Source organism: Oncorhynchus gorbuscha, linkage group LG17 (assembly GCF_021184085.1).
Source record: "Oncorhynchus gorbuscha isolate QuinsamMale2020 ecotype Even-year linkage group LG17, OgorEven_v1.0, whole genome shotgun sequence".
Taxonomy (NCBI): domain Eukaryota; kingdom Metazoa; phylum Chordata; class Actinopteri; order Salmoniformes; family Salmonidae; genus Oncorhynchus; species Oncorhynchus gorbuscha.
The window spans coordinates 2,519,049-2,544,917 of NC_060189.1; the positions used below are offsets into that span (position 1 = coordinate 2,519,049).

The 25,869-nt window shown below is 54.8% G+C and overlaps 1 pseudogene; it reads right to left on the reverse strand.

The window, feature by feature from the left end:
- Positions 1-25,273, reverse strand: part of LOC124002048 — a 53,162-nt pseudogene extending 27,889 nt beyond the window's left edge.
- Positions 25,274-25,869: the final 596 nt, after the last annotated feature.

The following is a 25,869-nucleotide window of genomic DNA, read 5'->3' on the forward strand; positions in this document are numbered from 1 at the left end:
CTACTACCTCTACTACCTCCTCTACTACCTCCTCTACTACCTCCTCTACTACCTCCTCTACTACCTCCTCTCTCCAGGGGAACAGACGCTACTACCTCCTCTACTACCTCCTCTACTACCTCCTCTCTCCAGGGGAACAGACGCTACTACCTCCTCTACTACCTCCTCTACTACCTCCTCTACTACCTACCCTACTACCTCTTCTACTACCTCTTCTACTACCTCCTCTACTACCTCCTCTCTCCAGGGGAACAGACGCTACTACCTCCTCTACTACCTCCTCTCTCCAGGGGAGCGGACGCTACTACCTCCTCTACTACCTCCTCTCTCCAGTGGAGCGGAGGCTACTACCTCCTCTACTACCTCCTCTCTCCAGTGGAACGGAGGCTACTACCTCCTACTACTCCAGGGGAACGGACGCTACTACCTCCTCTCCAGGGAACAGACGCTACTACCTCCCTCTCCAGGGGAACGGACGCTACTACCTCCTCTACAGTGGAACGGACTCTACTACCTCCTCTCTCCAGTGGAACGGACGCTACTACCTCCTCTCTCTAACTCTTCTACTACCTCCTCTCTCCAGTGGAACGGACGCTACTACCTCCTCTCCTGGAACGGACTTCTACTACCTCCCCTCTCCAGGGAACGGACGCTACTACCTCCTCTACTACCTCTTCTACTACCTCCCCTCTCCAGGGAACGGACGCTACTACCTCCTCTACTACCTCTTCTACTACCTCCCTCTCCAGGGAACGGACGCTACTACCTCCTCTCTACCTCTTCTACTACCTCCCTCTCCAGGGAACGGACGCTACTACCTCCTCTACTACCTCTTCTACTACCTCCCCTCTCCAGGGGAACGGACGCTACTACCTCCTCTACTACCTCTTCTACTACCTCCCTCTCCAGGGGAACGGACGCTACTACCTCCTCTACTCCTCTTCTACTACCTCCCTCTCTCCAGGGGAACGGACGCTACTACCTCCTCTACTACCTCTTCTACTACCTCCCTCTCCAGGGAACGGACGCTACTACCTCCTCTACTACCTCTTCTACTACCTCCCTCCCTCTCCAGGGAAACGGACGCTACTACCTCCTCTACTACCTCTTCTACTACCTCCCCTCTCCAGGGGAACGGACGCTACTACCTCCTCTACTACCTCTTCTACTACCTCCCTCTCCAGGGAACGGACGCTACTACCTCCTACTACCTCCTCTACTACCTCCTCTCTCCAGGGAACGGACGCTACTACCTCCTCTACTACCTCTTCTACTACCCTCCCCCTCTCCCAGGGAACGGACGCTACTACCTCCTCTACTACCTCTTCTACTACCTCCCTCTCCAGGGGAACGGACGCTACTACCTCCTCTACTACCTCTCTACTACCTCCTCTCCAGGGAACGGACGCTACTACCTCCTCTACTACCTCTTCTACTACCTCCCCTCTCCAGGGGAACGGACGCTACTACCTCCTCTACTACCTCTTCTACTACCTCCCCTCTCCAGGGGAACGGACGCTACTACCTCCTCTACTACCTCTTCTACTACCTCCCCTCTCCAGGGGAACGGACGCTACTACCTCCTCTACTACCTCTTCTACTACCTCCCCTCTCCAGGGGAACGGACGCTACTACCTCCTCTCTACCTCTTCTACTACCTCCCCTCTCCAGGGGAACGGACGCTACTACCTCCTCTACTACCTCTTCTACTACCTCCTCTCTCCAGGGGAACGGACGCTACTACCTCCTCTACTACCTCCTACTACCTCCTCTCTCCAGGGAACGGACGCTACTACCTCCTCTACTACCTCTTCTACTACCTCCCTCTCCAGGGGAACGGACGCTACTACCTCCTCTACTACCTCTTCTAGCTACCCTCCCTACTACCTCTCCAGGGGAACGGACGCTACTACCTCCTCTACTACCTCTTCTACTACCTCCTCTCTCCAGGGAACGGACGCTACTACCTCCTCTACTACCTCTTCTACTACCTCCCCTCTCCAGGGAAACGGACGCTACTACCTCCTCTCTCTACTCTTCTACTACCTCCCTCTCCAGGGGAACGGACGCTACTACCTCCTCTACTACCTCTTCTACTACCTCCCTCTCCAGGGAACGGACGCTACTACCTCCTCTACTACCTCTTCTACTACCTCCCTCTCCAGGGGAACGGACGCTACTACCTCCCTCCTCTACTACCTCTTCCAGCTACCTCCCTCTCCAGCGGAACGGACGCTACTACCTCCTCTCCAGTGGAACGGACGCTACTCCTCCTCTCTCCAGGGGAACGGACGCTCCTACCTCCCCAGCGGAACGGACGCTCCTACCTCCCCCAGCGAACGGACGCTCCTACCTCCCTCAGCGGAACGGACGCTACTACCTCCCCTCTCCAGCGGAACGGACGCTCCTACCTCTCCAGCGGAACGGACGCTCCTACCTCCCTCCAGCGGAACGGACGCTCCTACTCCCCAGCGGACCTCCCCTCTCCAGCGGAACGGACGCTCCTACCTCCCCAGCGGAACGGACGCTCCTCCTCCCAGCGGAACGGACGCTCTACCTCCCTCTCCAGCGGAACGGGCGCTCCTACCTCCCCAGCGGAACGGACGCTCTACCTCCAGCGGAACGGACGCTCCTACCTCCCCAGCGAACGGACGCTCCTACCTCCCCAGCGGAACGGACGCTCCTACCTCCCTCCAGCGGAACGGACGCTCCTACCTCCCCAGCGGAACGGACGCTCCTACCTCCCTCTCCAGGAACGGACGCTCCCTACCTCCTCTCTCCAGCGGAACGGACGCTCCTACCTCCCCAGCGGAACGGACGCTCCTACTACTCCCTCTCCAGCGGAACGGACGCTCCTCTACTACCTCCCCAGCGAACGGACGCTCCTACCTCCCTAGCGAACGGACGCTCTACTCCTCCCCAGCGGAACGGACGCTCCTACCTCCCCAGCGGAACGGACGCTACCTACCTCCCCCAGCGAACGGACGCTCCTCCTACCTCCCCCAGCGGAACGGACGCTCCTACCTCCTCCAGCGGAACGGACGCTACTACCTCCTCTCCAGCGGAACGGACGCTCCTACTCTCCCAGCGGAACGGACGCTCCTACCTCCCCAGCGGAACGGACGCTCCTACCTCCCCAGCGGAACGGACGCTCCTACCTCCCCAGCGGAACGGACGCTCCTACCTCCCCAGCGGAACGGACGCTCCTACCTCCCCAGCGGAACGGACGCTACTACCTCCCCAGCGGAACGGACGCTCCTACCTCCCCTCTCCAGCGGAACGGACGCTCCTCCCTCTCCCAGCGGAACGGACGCTCCTACCTCCCCTCCCAGCGGAACGGACGCTCCTACCTCCCCTCTCCAGCGGAACGGACGCTCCTACCTCCCCTCTCCAGCGGAACGGACGCTCCTACCTCCCCCAGCGGAACGACGCTCCTACCTCCTCCCAGCGGAACGGACGCTACTACCTCCCTCTCCAGCGGAACGGACGCTCCTCCCTCCCAGCGGAACGGACGCTCCTACCTCCCCAGCGGAACGGACGCTCCTACCTCCCCAGCGGAACGGACGCTCCTACCTCCCCAGCGAACGGACGCCCTACCTCCCCAGCGGAAGGGACGCTCCTACCTCCCCAGGGAACGGACGCTCCTACCTCCCCAGCGGAACGGACGCTACTACCTCCCCTCTCCAGCGGAACGGACGCTACTACCTCCTCCCAGCGGAACGGACGCTACTACCTCCCCAGCGGAACGGACGCTACTACCTCCCCTCTCCAGCGGAACGGACGCTACTACCTCCCCAGCTACGCTACTACCTCCCCAGCGGAACGGACGCTACTACCTCCCCTCCAGCGGAACGGACGCTACTACCTCCTACTAGCGAACGGACGCTACTACCTCCCCAGCGGAACGGACGCTACTACCTCCTCCTACGAACGGACGCTACTACTCCCCAGCGGAACGGACGCTACTACCTCCCAGCGGACGGACGCTCCTCTCCCAGCGAACGGACGCTACTACCTCCCCAGCTACCTCCGCTACTACCCCCAGCGAACGGACGCTACTACCTCCTCTCTCAGCGAACGGACCTCTACTACCTCCCCAGCGGAACGGACGCTACTACCTCCCAGCGAACGGACGCTACTACCTCCCAGCGAACGGACGCTACTACCTCCCAGCGAACGGACGCTACTACCTCCTCTAGCTAACGGACGCTACTACCTCCTCTACTCCTCAGCGAACGGACGCTACTACCTCCTCCAGCGAACGGACGCTACTACCTCCCCAGCGGAACGGACGCTACTACCTCCCTCAGCGAACGGACGCTACTACCTCCCCTCAGCGAACGGACGCTACTACCTCCCAGCGAACGGACGCTACTACCTCCCCTCTCAGCGGAACGGACGCTACTACCTCCCAGCGGAACGGACGCTACTACCTCCCCAGCGGAACGGACGCTACTACCTCCCTCTCCAGCGGAACGGACGCTACTACCTCCCCTCTCCAGGAACGGACGCTACTACCTCCCAGCGAACGGACGCTACTACCTCCCTCTCCAGCGGAACGGACGCTACTACCTCCCTCAGCGGAACGGACGCTACTACCTCCCCAGCGGAACGGACGCTACTACCTCCCCTCTCAGCGGAACGGACGCTACTACCTCCCCAGCGAAACGGACGCTACTACCTCCCCTCTCCAGCGGAACGGACGCTACTACCTCCCCTCCAGCGGAACGGACGCTACTACCTCCCTCTCAGCGAACGGACGCTACTACCTCCCCAGCGGAACGGACGCTACTACCTCCCCCAGCGGAACGGACGCTACTACCTCCCCAGCGGAACGGACGCTACTACCTCCCTCTCCAGCGGAACGGACGCTACTACCTCCCCCAGCGAACGGACGCTACTACCTCCCTCTCCCAGCGGAACGGACGCTACTACCTCCCTCTCCAGCGGAACGGACGCTACTACCTCCTCTCTCCAGCGGAACGGACGCTACTACCTCCCCAGCGAACGGACGCTACTACCTCCCCAGCGGAACGGACGCTACTACCTCCCCCAGCGAACGGACGCTACTACCTCCCCTCCAGCGGAACGGACGCTACTACCTCCTCCTCGAACGGACGCTACTACCTCCTCCTCTCCAGCGGAACGGACGCTACTACCTCCCCAGCGAACGGACGCTACTACCTCCTCCTCTCTCCAGCGAACGGACGCTACTACCTACCTCCTCTCCAGCGAACGGACGCTACTACCTCCCTCTCTCCAGCGGAACGACGCCATTACCTCCCTCTCTCCAGCGGAACGGACGCTACTACCTCCCTCTCCAGCGGAACGGACGCTACTACCTCCTCTCTCCAGCGGAACGGACGCTACTACCTCCTCTCCAGCGGAACGGACGCTACTACCTCCCTCTCCAGCGAACGGACGCTACTACCTCCCTCTCCAGCGGAACGGACGCTACTACCTCCCTCTCCAGCGGAACGGACGCTACTACCTCCCCTCTCCAGCGAACGGACGCTACTACCTCCCCTCTCCAGCGAACGGACGCTACTACCTCCCCTCTCCCAGCGAACGGACGCTACTACCTCCCCTCTCCAGCGGAACGGACGCTACTACCTCCCTCCAGCGAACGGACGCTACTACCTCCCCTCTCCAGCGGAACGGACGCTACTACCTCCCCTCTCCAGCGGAACGGACGCTACTACCTCCTCTCCAGCGGAACGGACGCTACTACCTCCCCTCTCCAGCGGAACGGACGCTACTACCTCCCTCTCCAGCGGAACGGACGCTACTACCTCCTCTCCAGCGGAACGGACGCTACTACCTCCTCTCCAGCGGAACGGACGCTACTACCTCCTCTCTCCAGCGGAACGGACGCTACTACCTCCCTCTCCAGCGGAACGGACGCTACTACCTCCTCTCCAGCGAACGGACGCTACTACCTCCCTCTCCAGCGGAACGGACGCTACTACCTCCCTCTCCAGCGGAACGGACGCTACTACCTCCCCTCTCCAGCGGAACGGACGCTACTACCTCCCCTCTCCAGCGGAACGGACGCTACTACCTCCTCTCCCAGCGGAACGGACGCTACTACCTCCTCTCTCAGCGGAACGGACGCTACTACCTCCTCTCTCCAGCGGAACGGACGCTACTACCTCCTCTCCAGCGGAACGGACGCTACTACCTCCCTCTCCAGCGAACGGACGCTACTACCTCCCTCTCCAGCGGAACGGACGCTACTACCCCCCTCTCCAGCGGAACGGACGCTACTACCTCCCTCTCCAGCGGAACGGACGCTACTACCTCCCCCTCTCCAGCGGAACGGACGCTACTACCTCCCCTCTCCAGCGGAACTGACGCTACTACCTCCTCTCCAGCGGAACGGACCCTACTACCTCCTCTCCAGCGGAACGGACGCTACTACCTCCCCTCTCCAGCGGAACGGACGCTACTACCTCCTCTCTCCAGCGGAACGGACGCTACTACCTCCTCTCTCCAGCGGAACGGACGCTACTACCTCCTCTCTCCAGCGGAACGGACGCCACTACCTCCTCTGTTCAGGGGAACGGACGCCACTACCTCCTCTCTCCAGCGGAACGGACGCCACTACCTCCTCTGTTCAGCGGAACGGACGCTACTACCTCCTCTCTCCAGGGGAACGGACGCTACTACCTCCTCTCTCCAGCGGAACGGACGCTACTACCTCCTCTCTCCAGCGGAACGGACGCTACTACCTCCTCTCTCCAGCGGAACGGACGCTACTACCTCCTCTCTCCAGCGGAACGGACGCTACTACCTCCTCTCGCCAGCGGAACGGACGCTACTACCTCCTCTCGCCAGCGGAACGGACGCTACTACCTCCTCTCTCCAGCGGAACGGACGCTACTACCTCCTCTCTCCAGCGGAACGGACGCTACTACCTCCTCTCTCCAGCGGAACGGACGCTACTACCTCCCTCCAGCGGAACGGACGCTACTACCTCCCTCTCCAGCGGAACTGACGCTACTACCTCCTCTCTCCAGCGGAACTGGACGCTACTACCTCCTCTCCAGCGGAACGGACCCTACTACCTCCTCTCTCCAGCGGAACGGACGCTACTACCTCCCCTCTCCAGCGGAACGGACGCTACTACCTCCTCTCTCCAGCGGAACGGACGCTACTACCTCCTCTCTCCAGCGGAACGGACGCTACTACCTCCTCTCTCCAGCGGAACGGACGCCACTACCTCCTCTGTTCAGGGGAACGGACGCCACTACCTCCTCTCTCCAGCGGAACGGACGCCACTACCTCCTCTCTCCAGCGGAACGGACGCCACTACCTCCTCTCTCCAGCGGAACGGACGCTACTACCTCCTCTCTCCAGGGGAACGGACGCTACTACCTCCTCTGTTCAGCGGAACGGACGCTACTACCTCCCCTGTTCAGTGGAACGGACGCTACTACCTCCCCTGTTCAGAGGAACGGACGCTACTACCTCCCCTGTTCAGAGGAACGGACGCTACTACCTCCCATGTTCAGTGGAACGGACGCTACTACCTCCCCTGTTCAGTGGAACGGACGCTACTACCTCCCCTGTTCAGTGGAACGGACGCTACTACCTCCCCTGTTCAGTGGAACGGACGCTACTACCTCCCCTGTTCAGTGGAACGGACGCTACTACCTCCCCTGTTCAGTGGAACGGACGCTACTACCTCCCCTGTTCAGTGGAACGGACGCTACTACCACCTCTCTCCAGGGGAACGGACGCTACTACCTCCTCTGTTTAGTGGAACGGACGCTACTACCTCCCCTGTTCAGTGGAATGGACGCTACTACCTCCTCTACTACCTCCTCTCTCCAGTGGAACGGACGCTACTACCTCCTCTCTCCAGTGGAACGGACGCTACTACCTCCTCTCTCCAGGGGAACAGACGCTACTACCTCCTCTCTCCAGGGGAACAGACGCTACTACCTCCTCTGTTTAGTGGAACGGACGCTACTACCTCCCCTGTTCAGTGGAATGGACGCTACTACCTCCTCTACTACCTCCTCTCTCCAGTGGAACGGACGCTACTACCTCCTCTACTACCTCCTCTCTCCAGTGGAACGGACGCTACTACCTCCTCTCTCCAGGGGAACAGACGCTACTACCTCCTCTCTCCAGGGGAACAGACGCTACTACCTCCTCTCTCCAGGGGAACAGACGCTACTACCTCCTCTCTCCAGCGGAACAGACGCTACTACCTCCTCTCTCCAGGGGAACAGACGCTACTACCTCCTCTCTCCAGGGGAACAGACGCTACTACCTCCTCTCTCCAGCGGAACGGACGCCACTACCTCCTCTCTCCAGCGGAACGGACGCCACTACCTCCTCTCTCCAGCGGAACGGACGCCACTACCTCCTCTGTTCAGCGGAACAGACGCTACTACCTCCTCTCTCCAGGGGAACGGACGCTACTACCTCCTCTGTTCAGCGGAACGGACGCTACTACCTCCTCTCTCCAGCGGAACGGACGCTACTACCTCCTCTCTCCAGCGGAACGGACGCTACTACCTCCTCCTCTCCCAGCGGAACGGACGCTACTACCTCCTCTCTCCAGCGGAACGGACGCTACTACCTCCTCTCCCAGCGGAACGGACGCTACTACCTCCCCTCTCCAGCGGAACGGACGCTACTACCTCCTCTCTCCAGCGGAACGGACGCTACTACCTCCCTCTCCAGCGGAACGGACGCTACTACCTCCCCTCTCCAGCGGAACGGACGCTACTACCTCCCCTCTCCAGCGGAACGGACGCTACTACCTCCCCTCTCCAGCGGAACGGACCCTACTACCTCCCCTCTCCAGCGGAACGGACGCTACTACCTCCCCTCTCCAGCGGAACGGACGCTACTACCTCCTCTCTCCAGCGGAACGGACGCTACTACCTCCTCTCTCCAGCGGAACGGACGCTACTACCTCCTCTCTCCAGCGGAACGGACGCCACTACCTCCTCTGTTCAGGGGAACGGACGCCACTACCTCCTCTCTCCAGCGGAACGGACGCCACTACCTCCTCTGTTCAGCGGAACGGACGCTACTACCTCCTCTCTCCAGGGGAACGGACGCTACTACCTCCTCTGTTCAGCGGAACGGACGCTACTACCTCCTCTCTCCAGCGGAACGGACGCTACTACCTCCTCTCTCCAGCGGAACGGACGCTACTACCTCCTCTCTCCAGCGGAACGGACGCTACTACCTCCTCTCTCCAGCGGAACGGACGCTACTACCTCCTCTCGCCAGCGGAACGGACGCTACTACCTCCTCTCCAGCGGAACGGACGCTCTCTCCACTACCTCCTCTCTCCAGCGGAACGGACGCTACTACCTCCTCTCTCCACCTCCCTCCTCTCTCCAGCGGAACGGACGCTACTACCTCCTCTCCAGCGGAACGACGCTCCAGCGGAACGGACGCTACTACCTCCCCTCTCCAGCGGAACTGACGCTACTACCTCCCCTCTCCAGCGGAACTGACGCTACTACCTCCCTCTCAGCGGAACGGACGCTACTACCTCCCCTCTCCAGCGGAACGGACGCTACTACCTCCCTCTCCAGCGGAACGGACGCTACTACCTCCTCTCTCCAGCGGAACGGACGCTACTACCTCCCTCTCCAGCGGAACGGACGCTACTACCTCCTCTCTCAGCGGAACGGACGCCACTACCTCCCTGTTCAGGGGAACGGACGCCACTACCTCCTCTCTCCAGCGGAACGGACGCTACTACCTCCCCTCTCCAGCGGAACGGACGCCACTACCTCCCCTCTCCAGCGGAACGGACGCTACTACCTCCCTCTCCAGGGGAACGGACGCTACTACCTCCTCTCCAGCGGAACGGACGCTACTACCTCCCTGTTCAGTGGAACGGACGCTACTACCTCCCCTGTTCCAGGAACGGACGCTACTACCTCCCCTCTCAGAGGAACGGACGCTACTACCTCCCATGTTCAGTGGAACGGACGCTACTACCTCCCCTGTTCCAGTGGAACGGACGCTACTACCTCCCCTGTTCAGTGGAACGGACGCTACTACCTCCCCTGTTCAGTGGAACGGACGCTACTACCTCCCTGTTCCTCTCCAGTGGAACGGACGCTACTACCTCCCCTGTTCAGTGGAACGGACGCTACTACCTCCCCTGTTCCAGTGGAACGGACGCTACTACCACCTCTCTCCAGGGAACGGACGCTACTACCTCCTCTGTTTAGTGGAACGGACGCTACTACCTCCCCTGTTCAGTGGAATGGACGCTACTACCTCCTCTACTACCTCCTCTCTCCAGTGGAACGGACGCTACTACCTCCCTCTCCAGTGGAACGGACGCTACTACCTCCTCTCTCCAGGGAACAGACGCTACTACCTCCTCTCTCCAGGGGAACAGACGCTACTACCTCCTCTGTTTAGTGGAACGGACGCTACTACCTCCCTGTTCCAGTGGAATGGACGCTACTACCTCCTCTCCAGGGACTACCTCCTCTCTCCAGTGGAACGGACGCTACTACCTCCTCTACTACCTCCCTCTCCAGTGGAACGGACGCTACTACCTCCTCTCTCCAGGGAACAGACGCTACTACCTCCTCTCTCCAGGGAACAGGACGCTACTACCTCCTCTCTCCAGGGGAACAGACGCTACTACCTCCTCTCTCCAGCGGAACAGACGCTACTACCTCCTCTCTCCAGGGGAACAGACGCTACTACCTCCTCTCTCCAGGGAACGGACGCTACTACCTCCCCTCTCCAGCGGAACGGACGCCACTACCTCCCTCTCCAGCGGAACGGACGCCACTACCTCCTCTCTCCAGCGGAACGGACGCCACTACCTCCTCTGTTCAGCGGAACAGACGCTACTACCTCCCTCTCCAGGGAACGGACGCTACTACCTCCTCTGTTCAGCGGAACGGACGCTACTACCTCCTCTCTCCAGCGGAACGGACGCTACTACCTCCTCTCTCCAGCGGAACGGACGCTACTACCTCCTCTCTCCAGCGGAACGGACGCTACTACCTCCTCTCTCCAGCGGAACGGACGCTACTACCTCCTCTCGCCAGCGGAACGGACGCTACTACCTCCTCTCTCCAGCGGAACGGACGCTACTACCTCCTCTCTCCAGCGGAACGGACGCTACTACCTCCTCTCTCCAGCGGAACGGACGCTACTACCTCCCCTGTCCAGAGGAACGGACGCTACTACCTCCCCTGTCCAGAGGAACGGACGCTACTACCTCCCCTGTCCAGAGGAACGGACGCTACTACCTCCCTCCAGTTCAGAGGAACGGACGCTACTACCTCCCTGTTCAGAGGAACGGACGCTACTACCTCCCTGTTCAGAGGAACGGACGCTACTACCTCCCCTCTCCAGTGGAACGGACGCTACTACCTCCCCTGTTCAGTGGAACGGACGCTACTACCTCCCCTGTTCAGTGGAACGGACGCTACTACCTCCCTGTTCCAGTGGAACGGACGCTACTACCTCCCCTGTTCAGTGGAACGGACGCTACTACCTCCCTGTTCAGTGGAACGGACGCTACTACCTCCCCTGTTCAGTGGAACGGACGCTACTACCTCCCTGTTCAGTGGAACGGACGCTACTACCTCCCCTGTTCAGTGGAACGGACGCTACTACCTCCCCTGTTCAGTGGAACGGACGCTACTACCTCCCTCTCCAGTGGAACGGACGCTACTACCTCCCCTGTTCAGTGGAACGGACGCTACTACCTCCCCTGTTCAGTGGAACGGACGCTACTACCTCCCCTGTTCAGTGGAACGGACGCTACTACCTCCCCTGTTCAGTGGAACGGACGCTACTACCTCCTGTTCAGTGGAACGGACGCTACTACCTCCCCTGTTCAGTGGAACGGACGCTACTACCTCCCTCTCTCCAGGGGAACGGACGCTACTACCTCCCTCTGTTTAGTGGAACGGACGCTACTACCTCCCCTGTTCAGTGGAACGGACGCTACTACCTCCTCTACTACCTCCTCTCTCCAGTGGAACGGACGCTACTACCTCCTCTACTACCTCCTCTCTCCAGTGGAACGGACGCTACTACCTCCTCTCTCCAGGGGAACAGACGCTACTACCTCCTCTCCCAGGGAACAGACGCTACTACCTCCTCTCTCCAGGGAACAGACGCTACTACCTCCTCTCTCCAGGGGAACAGACGCTACTACCTCCCTCTCCAGGGGAACAGACGCTACTACCTCCCTCTCCAGGGGAACAGACGCTACTACCTCCCTCTCCAGGGGAACGGACGCTACTACCTCCTCTCTCCAGCGGAACGGACGCTACTACCTCCTCTCTCCAGCGGAACGGACGCTACTACCTCCCTCTCCAGCGGAACGGACGCTACTACCTCCTCTCTCCAGCGGAACGGACGCTACTACCTCCTCTCTCCAGCGGAACGGACGCTACTACCTCCCTCTGTTCAGCGGAACGGACGCTACTACCTCCTCTCTCCAGCGGAACGGACGCTACTACCTCCCTCTCCAGCGGAACGGACGCTACTACCTCCTCTCGCCAGCGGAACGGACGCTACTACCTCCTCTCGCCAGCGGAACGGACGCTACTACCTCCTCTCTCCAGCGGAACGGACGCTACTACCTCCCTCTCCAGCGAACGGACGCTACTATCTCCCCTCTCCAGCGGAACGGACGCTACTACCTCCTCTCTCCAGCGGAACGGACGCTACTACCTCCCCTGTTCAGAGGAACGGACGCTACTACCTCCCCTGTTCAGAGGAACGGACGCTACTACCTCCCCTGTTCAGAGGAACGGACGCTACTACCTCCCCTGTTCAGAGGAACGGACTCTACTACCTCCCCTGTTCAGAGGAACGGACGCTACTACCTCCCCTGTTCAGAGGAACGGACGCTACTACCTCCCCTGTTCAGTGGAACGGACGCTACTACCTCCCTGTTCAGTGGAACGGACGCTACTACCTCCCCTGTTCAGTGGAACGGACGCTACTACCTCCCTGTTCAGTGGAACGGACGCTACTACCTCCCCTGTTCAGTGGAACGGACGCTACTACCTCCCCTGTTCAGTGGAACGGACGCTACTACCTCCCTGTTCAGTGGAACGGACGCTACTACCTCCCCTGTTCAGTGGAACGGACGCTACTACCTCCCTGTTCAGTGGAACGGACGCTACTACCTCCCTGTTCAGTGGAACGGACGCTACTACCTCCCCTGTTCAGTGGAACGGACGCTACTACCTCCCCTGTCCAGAGGAACGGACGCTACTACCTCCCCTGTCCAGAGGAACGGACGCTACTACCTCCCCTGTCCAGAGGAACGGACGCTACTACCTCCCCTGTTCAGAGGAACGGACGCTACTACCTCCCCTGTTCAGAGGAACGGACGCTACTACCTCCCCTGTTCAGTGGAACGGACGCTACTACCTCCCCTGTTCAGTGGAACGGACGCTACTACCTCCCCTGTTCAGTGGAACGGACGCTACTACCTCCCCTGTTCAGTGGAACGGACGCTACTACCTCCCTGTTCAGTGGAACGGACGCTACTACCTCCCCTGTTCAGTGGAACGGACGCTACTACCTCCCCTGTTCAGTGGAACGGACGCTACTACCTCCCCTGTTCAGTGGAACGGACGCTACTACCTCCCCTGTTCAGTGGAACGGACGCTACTACCTCCCCTGTTCAGTGGAACGGACGCTACTACCTCCCCTGTTCAGTGGAACGGACGCTACTACCTCCCTGTTCAGTGGAACGGACGCTACTACCTCCCTGTTCAGTGGAACGGACGCTACTACCTCCCCTGTTCAGTGGAACGGACGCTACTACCTCCCCTGTTCAGTGGAACGGACGCTACTACCTCCCCTGTTCAGTGGAACGGACGCTACTACCTCCCCTGTTCAGTGGAACGGACGCTACTACCTCCTCTCTCCAGGGGAACGGACGCTACTACCGCCTCTGTTTAGTGGAACGGACGCTACTACCTCCCCTGTTCAGTGGAACGGACGCTACTACCTCCTCTACTACCTCCTCTCTCCAGTGGAACGGACGCTACTACCTCCTCTACTACCTCCTCTCTCCAGTGGAACGGACGCTACTACCTCCTCTCTCCAGGGGAACAGACGCTACTACCTCCTCTCTCCAGGGGAACAGACGCTACTACCTCCTCTCTCCAGGGGAACAGACGCTACTACCTCCTCTCTCCAGGGGAACAGACGCTACTACCTCCTCTCTCCAGCGGAACAGACGCTACTACCTCCTCTCTCCAGCGGAACAGACGCTACTACCTCCTCTCTCCAGCGGAACAGACGCTACTACCTCCTCTCTCCAGCGGAACAGACGCTACTACCTCCTCTCTCCAGCGGAACGGACGCTACTACCTCCTCTCCAGCTCTCCAGCGGAACGGACGCTACTACCTCCCTCTCCAGCGGAACGGACGCTACTACCTCCCTCTCCAGCGGAACGGACGCTACTACCTCCCTCTCCAGCGGAACGGACGCTACTACCTCCTCTCTCCAGCGGAACGGACGCTACTACCTCCTCTCTCCAGCGGAACGGACGCTACTACCTCCTCTCTCCAGCGGAACGGACGCTACTACCTCCTCTCTCCAGCGGAACGGACGCTACTACCTCCCTCTCCAGCGGAACGGACGCTACTACCTCCTCTCTCCAGCGGAACGGACGCTACTACCTCCCCTCCAGCGGAACGGACGCTACTACCTCCCTGTTCAGAGGAACGGACGCTACTACCTCCCCTCTGTTCAGAGGAACGGACGCTACTACCTCCCCTGTTCAGAGGAACGGACGCTACTACCTCCCCTGTTCAGAGGAACGGACGCTACTACCTCCCCTGTTCAGTGGAACGGACGCTACTACCTCCCTGTTCAGTGGAACGGACGCTACTACCTCCCCTGTTCAGTGGAACGGACGCTACTACCTCCCTGTTCAGTGGAACGGACGCTACTACCTCCCCTGTTCAGTGGAACGGACGCTACTACCTCCCCTGTTCAGTGGAACGGACGCTACTACCTCCCCTGTTCAGTGGAACGGACGCTACTACCTCCCCTGTTCAGTGGAACGGACGCTACTACCTCCCCCTGTTCAGTGGAACGGACGCTACTACCTCCCTGTTCAGTGGAACGGACGCTACTACCTCCCCTGTTCAGTGGAACGGACGCTACTACCTCCCTGTTCAGTGGAACGGACGCTACTACCTCCCTCTCCAGGGGAACGGACGCTACTACCGCCTCTGTTTAGTGGAACGGACGCTACTACCTCCCTGTTCAGTGGAACGGACGCTACTACCTCCTCTACTACCTCCTCTCTCCAGTGGAACGGACGCTACTACCTCCTCTACTACCTCCTCTCTCCAGTGGAACGGACGCTACTACCTCCTCTCTCCAGGGGAACAGACGCTACTACCTCCTCCCTCTCCAGGGAACAGACGCTACTACCGCCTCTGTTTAGTGGAACGGACGCTACTACCGCCTCTGTTTAGTGGAACGGACGCTACTACCTCCCCTGTTCAGTGGAACGGACGCTACTACCTCCTCTACTACCTCCTCTCTCCAGTGGAACGGACGCTACTACCTCCTCTACTACCTCCTCTCTCCAGTGGAACGGACGCTACTACCTCCTCTCTCCAGGGGAACAGACGCTACTACCTCCTCTCTCCAGGGGAACAGACGCTACTACCTCCTCTCTCCAGGGGAACAGACGCTACTACCTCCTCTCTCCAGGGGAACAGACGCTACTACCTCCTCTCTCCAGGGGAACAGACGCTACTACCTCCTCTCTCCAGGGGAACAGACGCTACTACCTCCTCTCTCCAGGGGAACAGACGCTACTACCTCCTCTCTCCAGCGGAACAGACGCTACTACCTCCTCTCTCCAGCGGAACAGACGCTACTACCTCCTCTCTCCAGGGGAACAGACGCTACTACCTCCTCTACTACCTCCTCTCTCCAGGGGAACAGACGCTACTACCTCCTCTCTCCAGGGGAACAGACGCTACTACCTCCTCTCTCCAGGGGAACAGACGCTACTACCTCCTCTCTCCAGGGGAACAGACGCTACTACCTCCTCTCTCCAGGGGAACAGACGCTACTACCTCCTCTCTCCAGGGGAACAGACGCTACTACCTCCTCTCTCCAGGGGAACAGACGCTACTACCTCCTCTCTCCAGGGGAACAGACGCTACTACCTCCTCTCTCCAGGGGAACAGACGCTACTACCTCCTCTCTCCAGGGGAACAGACGCTACTACCTCCTCTCTCCAGGGGAACAGACGCTACTACCTCCTCTCTCCAGGGGAACAGACGCTACTACCTCCTCTCTCCAGGGGAACAGACGCTACTACCTCCTCTCTCCAGGGGAACAGACGCTACTACCTCCTCTCTCCAGGGAACAGACGCTACTACCTCCTCTCTCCAGGGGAACAGACGCTACTACCTCCTCTCTCCAGGGGAACAGACGCTACTACCTCCTCTCTCCAGGGGAACAGACGCTACTACCTCCTCTCTCCAGGGGAACAGACGCTACTACCTCCTCTCTCCAGGGGAACAGACGCTACTACCTCCTCTACTACCTCCTCTCTCCAGGGGAACAGACGCTACTACCTCTTCTACTACCTCTTCTACTACCTCCTCTACTACCTCCTCTACTACCTCCTCTCTCCAGGGGAACAGACGCTACTACCTCTTCTACTACCTCTTCTACTACCTCTTCTACTACCTCTTCTACTACCTCTTCTCTCTCCAGTGGAACGGACGCTACTACCTCCTCTTTCTTCTCTCTCTTCTTCTTGCGGGGCTGGTTGTCTCCGTCCTGCGAAGGGGCGTTGAGCTCACTGCCGTACTCCCGGATCAACCCCTCGATGGCCCCCTTCACTATCTGGTCACGGCGCTTTGTGTCCTCATCAAGATCCTCCTCCTCCTCCTCCTCTTCCTCTTCCTTGAGCCCGTCCTCTGACATGGCTCCCTATGAGACAGAAACAGAAAACGGAGACGGAGGTTCTTATTATGAATCTTTGGATATGATATTTACCTTGGCTGTAAATGGAATCATAGGTTGAGTGGCGCAGCGGTCTAAGGCACTCCATCTCAGTGCTAGAGATGTCCCTACAGACATCCCGGTTCAAATCCAGGCTGTATCACAAATCCAGGCCGTGATTGGGAGTCGCATAGGGCGGCACACAATTGGCCCAGCGTCGTCCGGGTTTGGCCAGTGGTAGGCCGTCATTGTAAATAAGAATGTGTTCTTAACTGACTTGCCTTGTTAAATAAAAGGTTAAATTAAAAATTCAATTAAATCTGAGTCTGTCCTTCATCACCTCTCATGATAGACAGGACATAGGTCTACTGATCACCCCATGTTCTGTGTCTGTGTGTCTGTGTCTGTGTGTGTCTGTCTGTCTGTGTCTGTCTGTGTGTCTGTCTGTCTGTCTGTCTGTCTGTCTGTCTGTGTCTGTCTGTCTGTCTGTCTGTGTCTGTGTCTGTCTGTCTGTGTGTCTGTCTGTCTGTCTGTGTGTGTGTCTGTGTCTGTCTGTGTGTGTCTGTGTGTGTCTGTCCTGTCTGTCTGTGTGTGTGTGTCCTCTTCCCCGTAGCCTTCCATTCTTCAAGCTGGGCCTTGGTCTTAGCATCCACCTTGACCAGCAGCTTCTTGTCTCCCAGCAACAGCTCATGTAGCAGACGCAGGGAACGCAGGGTGGACTCTGGCTCCTTGTACTCACAGAAACCAAACGCTACAGAGAGGAAGGGAGCGAGGGAGAAAGAGAGCGCGATAGAGAGCGCGATAGAGAGGGGAAAGGAACGAGGGAGGAAGAGCGCGATAGAGAGAGGAAGGGAGCAAGGGAGAAAGAGAGCGCGATAGAGAGGAAGGGAGCGAGGGAGAAAGAGAGGGGAAGGGAGCGAGGGAGATAGAGAGCGCGATAGAGAGGGGAAGGGAGCGAGGGAGATAGAGAGAGGAAGGGAGCGAGGGAGAAAGAGAGAGGAAGGGAGCGAGGGAGATAGAGAGCGCGATAGAGAGGGGAAGGGAGCGAGGGAGATAGAGAGGGGAAGGGAGCGAGGGAGAAAGAGAGAGGAAGGGAGCGAGGGAGAAAGAGAGAGGAAGGGAGCGAGGGAGTTAGAGAGAGCGAGGGAGTAAGAGAGCGAGGGAGGAAGAGAGCGAGGGAGGAAGAGGAAGGGAGCGAGGGAGGAAGAGGAAGAGCGAGGGAGGAAGAGAGCGAGGGGAGGAAGAGAGCGAGGGAGGAAGAGAGCGAGGGAGGAAGAGAGCGAGGGAGGAAGAGAGCGAGGGAGGAGGAGAGAGCGAGGGAGGAAGAGAGCGAGGAGGAAGAGAGGGAGGAGGAGGAAGGGAGCGAGGGAGGAAGAGAGCGAGGGAGGAAGAGAGCGAGGGAGGAAGAGAGCGAGGGAGGAAGAGAGCGAGGGAGGAAGAGAGCGAGGGAGGAAGAGAGCGCGATAGAGAGGGGAAGGGAACGAGAGGGGAAGGGAACGAGGGAGGAAGAGAGAGGAAGGGAGCAAGGGAGGAAGAGAGCGAGGGAGTTAGAGAGCGCGATAGAGAGGGGAACGGAGTGAGGGAGATAGAGAGCGCGAGAGAGCGCGATAGAGAGAGTGAAAGAGAGAGAGGGGGGAGGGGAAGATGGAGACAGAGAGAGAGACGTGGAAGATGTCACTAATATTACAAACAGAGAGTGGTTACTAGTGAACGCTCAGGTGGGGAAAAGACAGGACAAGAGTTAGTACCGAGCTGACAGAGAAAGACAAACTTTGTTCTCTTTAAAATCTTATTTTGAATAAATGAACTGTCATTTACATCAGCGATCAAAAAGAAAGGTGCATTTGTTTCTAAAAACCCATCTGTTGTACAGAACTAGAGCCAACTCCTTAACATAACATGAAGCTGGTGGTCTCATCACCTCACTATGTAAACAGTCATCATGAGGCTGGTCAACCATGACATTCTAGAGACGTGGCGGTAACAACACGCTAACAACACGGGCTTGGTGGTAACAACATGGTAACAACACGGGCTTGGCGGTAACAACACGGGCTTGGCGGTAACAACACGGGCTTGGAGGTAACAACACGCTTGGCGGTAACAACACAGTAACAACACAGGCTAAACAACACAGTAACAACACAGTAACAACACAGTAACAACACAGTAACAACACGGGCTTGGCAGTAACAACACAGTAACAACACAGTAACAACACAGTAACAACACAGTAACAACACAGTAACAACACAGTAACAACACAGTAACAACACAGTAACAACACAGTAACAACACAGTAACAACACAGTAACAACACAGTAACAACACAGTAACAACACAGTAACAACACAGTAACAACACAGTAACAACACAGTAACAACACAGTAACAACACAGTAACAACACAGTAACAACACAGTAACAACACAGTAACAGTAAACAACACAGTAACAACACAGTAACAACACAGTAACAACACAGTAACAACACAGTAACAACACAGTAACAACACAGTAACAACACAGTAACAACACAGTAACAACACAGTAACAACACAGTAACAACACAGTAACAACACAGTAACAACACAGTAACAACACAGTAACAACACAGTAACAACACAGTAACAACACAGTAACAACACAGTAACAACACAGTAACAACACGGTCAGTAACAACACAGGCAACACAGTAACAACACAGTAACAACACAGTAACAACACAGTAACAACACAGTAACAACACAGTAACAACACAGTAACAACACAGTAACAACACAGTAACAACCAGTAACAACACAGTAACAACACAGTAACAACACAGTAACAACACAGTAACAACACAGTAACAACACAGTAACAACACAGGAACAACACAGTAACAACATCAGTAACAAACAGTAACAACACAGTAACAACACAGTAACAACACAGTAACAACACAGTAACAACACATTCAAGTCACATTACTAACAACACAGTAACAACACAGTAACAACACAGTCCAACCCTGTAACAACAGAGTAACAACACAGTAACATCACAGTAACAACACAGTAACAACACTGTAACAACAGATAACAACACAGTAACAACACAGTAACAACACAGTAACAACCCTGTAACTGGACAGTAACAACACAGTAACAACATCAGTAACAACCAGTAACAACCCTGTTCCTGGAGAGATAACAACACAGTAACAACACAGTAACAACACAGTAACAACACAGTAACAACACAGTAACAACACAGATAACAACACAGTAACAACCCAGTAACAACACAGTAACAACACAGTAACAACACATTAACAACACAGAACAACAAGTAACAACACAGTAAGAAAAGTGCCCAAAGGAAAAACAGTAAAACACAGTAACAACCAGTAACAAACTGAAAATGGTTCACAGTAACAACACAGTAACAACACAGTAACAATCTCAGTAACAACACAGTAAAACACAGTAACAACCATCAGTAACAAACAGTAACAACACAGTAACAACAAGTAACAATTCACAGTCCCACAGTAACAACACAGTAACAACTCTTGTAACAACATAATAAAACAAATAAAACACAGTAACAACATCTTAACAACACAGTTTCAACACAGTAACAACACAATAACAACATTGTAACAACATTTTAAAATATTGGAACATGGATATGGGCTCCCGACGCTAACAACACGGTCTAACAACAGGGCTTCAGTAACAACACGGGCTTGGCAGTAACATCACTGGTTCAGTAACAACACAGTAACAACATGGGCTTGATCGCTAACAACACGGTAACAACACGGGCGTGGCAGTAACCCGGGCTTGGCCAGTAACTACACAGTAAATAAGACAGTAACTACACAGTAACTAACACACAGTAACTAAATAAAGTTAACTTAACACACAGTAACTACACACACAGTAACTACACACACAGTAACTACACACACAGTAACTACACACACAGTAACTACACACACAGTAACAACACACACAGTAACAACACACACAGTAACAACACACACAGTAACAACACACACAGTAACAACACACACAGTAACAACATGGGCTTGCCCTGGTAACAACACGGTAACAACACGGGCTTGGAGGAACAACACGGTAACAACATGGGCTTGAGGTAACAACATGGGCTTGACGGTAACAACACTGTAACAACACGGGCTTGGAGGTAACAAACGGTAACAACACGGTAACAACATGGGCTTTTTTGTAACACGGAACAACATGGGCTTGGAGGTAACAATCATGAAGTAACAACATGGGCTTGGAGGTAACAAACTTTAACAAATCAAAAACTAACAACATGGGCTTGGAGGTAACAACACGGGCTTTACTTTCAGGTAACAACATGGGCTTCCAGGTAACAACACGGTAACAACACGGTAACAACATGGGCTTGGAGGTAACAACATGGGCTTGGTGGTAATCAACACGGTAACAACACGGTAACAACATGGGCTTGGAGGTAACAACACGGGCTTGGAGGTAACAACACGGGCTTGGAGGTAACAACACGGGCTTGGAGGTAACAACACGGGCTTGGAGGTTTAAACACGGTAACAACGATTTCCCAAGCTTTAAAACATCCCAACGCACTTGGCGGTAACAACAAGGAACAAGGAAAGGAGGAAAGTATAGTAGAAGTATTGTACCTGTTTTGTTTTAAACTTTCAGTTTCCCAGAAGCCCCTTGGACCCTCTTCCAGCTCAGGACCAGGCCACATTTCTACAGGATGGAGGAAAGGAGGGATCCTCATCTGAGACTAAACACCAATGTCAGAGTGATCCATCATCATTCAATCACATTACTTAATATATGCCTTTTCTATGGAAGTGTTTAGTCCAGGGCTCTCCAACCCTGTTCCTGGAAGATATACCCACCTGTGTTGTTGACATCTATCTAGTCCAGGGAGACACTCCAACCCTGTTCCTGGAGATGATACCCAGATTTAGGTTTTTGGCATCTATCTAGTCCAGGGCTCTCCAACCCTGTTCCTGGAGAGATACCCACCTGAAGGTGGTGACATCTATCTAGTCCAGGGCTCTTGTTCCTGGAGAGATACCCACCTGAAGGTTGACATCTGATGGGAAGTCCAGGGCTCTCAACCCTGTTCCTGGACAGAAAACCTCCTGGAGTCTAGCCCCTCTCTCTCTTGACAAAGTGTTTTACATTTTAACACGGACCAGAACCCAAAGAACAGGCAGAAGAAAAGTGCCCAAATGGAAAAATAAAGTCAGACCTGAATCCAAGAAATCTGTGAACACAAACTGGAAATGGTTCATACATTCGTCAAATATGACTGAAACTTATATAGATCTCAGATGGATTGTCTGGGGCCAAAGTTAACCTGCCCTTTCGTGTCATGACCATCATGTTTTTAGGGAGAGGATCCTTTTGTACATTTTGCAGTTTAACCAATTCCAGTCGCTTTGCTGAAGGGCTCCGGGGGCTGATTTTTCTTAACTTAAGGGGCTGAATAATTTTGCACTAGTCTATAATGATTTGATTTGATTTATTATGCCGACATCTTTGAAACTATCATTTTCACCTCTAGAACTGTGCCCAATAACATATTGGTAAAAAAAATTATTTTTAAGTATTGGACCATGGATATGGGGCTCCCGAGTGACGCAGGGGTCTAAGGCACAGCGTCTCAGTGCTAGAGGCGCCACTGTAGACATCCTGGTTCGAATCCAGGCTGTATCACAACCAGGGACAGTGATCGGGAGTCCCTGGACTGCGCACAATTGGCAACAGCGGTATCGCCCGGGTTTGGCCAGTGTAGGGATGTAAATAAGAATTTGCTCTTAACCAACTTGCCTAATTAAATAAAGGTTAAATTAACTTAAAATAATATAGCCCAGGTTCTCCAATCTAGTACCTGGAGAGTGAGCCCTGGACTGTAGGTTTTTGCTCAAACCTAATCTAGTGCACCTGATTCTAATAATTAGCTGGTTGATAAGATTAATCAGGTGTGTAACAACTGGGGTTGGCCCGAAAACCTACACGAGGGTCTCTCTCCAGGAACAGGGTTGGTGAGCCCTGGACTAGATAGATGTAAACCTACAGTAGGTATCTCTCCAGGAACAGGGTTGGAGAGCCCTGGACTAGATAGATGTAAACCTACAGTAGGTATCTCTCCAGGAACAGGGTTGGAGACCCCTGGACTAGATAGATGTAAACATACAGTAGGTATCTCTCCAGGAACAGGGTTGGAGAGCCCTGGACTAGATAGATGTAAACCTACAGTAGGTATCTCTCCAGGAACAGGGTTGGAGACCCCTGGACTAGATAGATGTAAACATACAGTAGGTATCTCTCCAGGAACAGGGTTGGCTCTTGCAACTTCAATGCGCCTCGATAGGAATATTTATCTGGCATTGAACAAGTCGACTAAGTAAACAGGCCAACTATTCTATAGGGTTATCCCCCCTCTGTGTGATCTCAAAAACGACCTCTCCAGAATCCATGTGACTGAGAACTTTAACCCCCCTGTGTGTGTGTGAGACTTGGTTAAGCTGACCAAAAGTATTTCTACATAAAATTCCAACCCGTGTTTCCCAGGCTTGCTCACCGCTAGCAGCTGTCTGACCAGCATGTCTGAAGCCTTCTCGGAGATGTTCCCTACAAACACTGTAGTGGTGGGACCACTGCCCCCCTCCTGGTTCTCCTTGGCTCTGACTGGGTTCAGCTCTTTCCTCTGAGCAGGAGGCTTCTGGACCATAGACACGGTGGTAGGAACCAGGACCTGCAATACAACACAATAAACACATTAGGAAATAGAGTTTTCCGCCAGCCAGTGTGATGAACGTATACCTGTGTAGTGTGTGTGTGTGTATGTGTATGTGTATGTGTATGTGTATGTGTGTGTGTGTGTGTGTGTGTGTGTGTAACAGTTCAAGCTCACCGTAGGTGCAGAGGTCATTATCCCCATGTGGACTGGAATCATGGGCGTACCTGGAAGAAAACCGAGAGACGACATCATGATCTATCGCCTTCAAACTCTCCACTCGGTAGAGCTGAATATCAATATCCCTTAAAGCAGACGAAGAATGTTCTGATATTTAATGAAATATGTTTGCTAATATGATTGTTAATCGGACAATTAATGAAGGGCGGCAGGGTAGCCTAGTGGTTAGAGTATAGAGGTGGCAGGTAGCCTAGTGGTTAGAGTATAGAGGTGGCAGGTAGCCTAGTGGTTAGAGTAGAGGTGGCAGGGTAGCCTAGTGGTTAGAGTGTAGAGGAGGCAGGTAGCCCTAGTGGTTAGAGTATAGAGTGGTTAGAGCAGGTAGCCTAGTGGTTAGAGTGTAGAGGAGGTAGGGTAGCCTAGTGGTTAGAGCGTTGGACTAGTAACCAGAAGGTTGCAAGTTCAAATCCCAGAGCTGACAAGGTACAAATCTGTTGTTCTGCCCCTGAACAAGGCAGTTAACCCACTGTTCCTCGGCCGTCATTGAAAATAATAATTTGTTCTTAACTGACTTGCCTAGTTAAATAAAAGGTAACATAAAAATGACTACAACAAACTAGTTGTTTGAAATATCTTTTTTTTCACTGTGGTGCACATTAATGTTATAAACGTTCGTTGTCGCATAAATTCAGGCAATTTTTTTGCGATATGGATATTTGTCCATATTGCCCAGCTCTACTAGACTTTAACCCACCTGCTGGGACTCCCTGGGGGAACCCTGCGAAGTGGGGAGGGCGAATCCCGGGGGGCAACTGGGGGAGGCGGTTCAGGTGAGGGGGGTACGACATCTTGGGGAGGTGGAGTGACCTGGGGGAACAAGAAGAGACGCACAGGTTTAGGGACTACCATGGGGGTACCCACGGATAGATGGCCTGCGGGGATAAACTAGCTAGGCTGGCTATACCGGCTAGCTTAGGTTACTGCTATCCTTAGGTATTTGGTTAGCCTACACGACCTAAAAAAAAAAAAAAAAGCCATGCATTTAAACATTCCACATTAATTAAAAGTATATATACTGGCTGGTTAGCTAATCCATGTAACAACATTGATTTCACATTCCCTGCTGGCTGGTAGATACCACCGCTACCACGCAAGTTAGCTAGCTAGCTAACGTTATGGACTATTTACTAAAATACTTTAGTGTTAACATACCTGAAAACAGGCGTCGTGCACACAATGTACTCTTGTAATCAACGTATTATATCTGTTTTCATATAAGTCGGTGTAAATTACTATATGAACGATATTTGACCGGTCTTTCGATAGCTAACTTGCTAGCTACGTTTTGCCTCTTAACAAGGACCTGTGGTGTTTTTTTTGTTGCAATGCATTATGGGATATGCCATTGAAACATACATTAAAAAGTGTAACATTTTTTTCAACACTTGGGGGCGACAGGGGTACATACCGGTCCAAAATATCCCTGTTTATTATAGTACGGTACCCTGGCCCGTATACTACCGTTTTTGTTTTTGTTTTTCGTGTTTTTGCTCCATTAAACATGTCAACAGAACAGACACAAACCACTGTGTTTAGGTGATGAGAAGCCAAGGGCAACGCTCTGTTACATTATGTTCTTCAATATCAACAACACAATTCATCTACATTATTGTATTTCCACAAAATATAACAATGGTTGACTTTTACTGTATAGCCCATAATAAAAATATACCTATTTTCTATTTTAATAAGCCCCCCCCCCCTCAAAAAAACCACATAGGTTTATTGAAAGAGCAAATTGGTCGGCCGCACTCCACTGCAAGTAAACTGGGGGTACAGACTGATATCTAATATGTTTTTCACAATTATGGAAAGCAGACATCGAGGTCAAGTAACATGTTTGTCAACCGCAGTTTGCTGTGTTGGTGGAAATTTCCGCCCCTGCGAAATTGCGGGATCATGGGTGCGT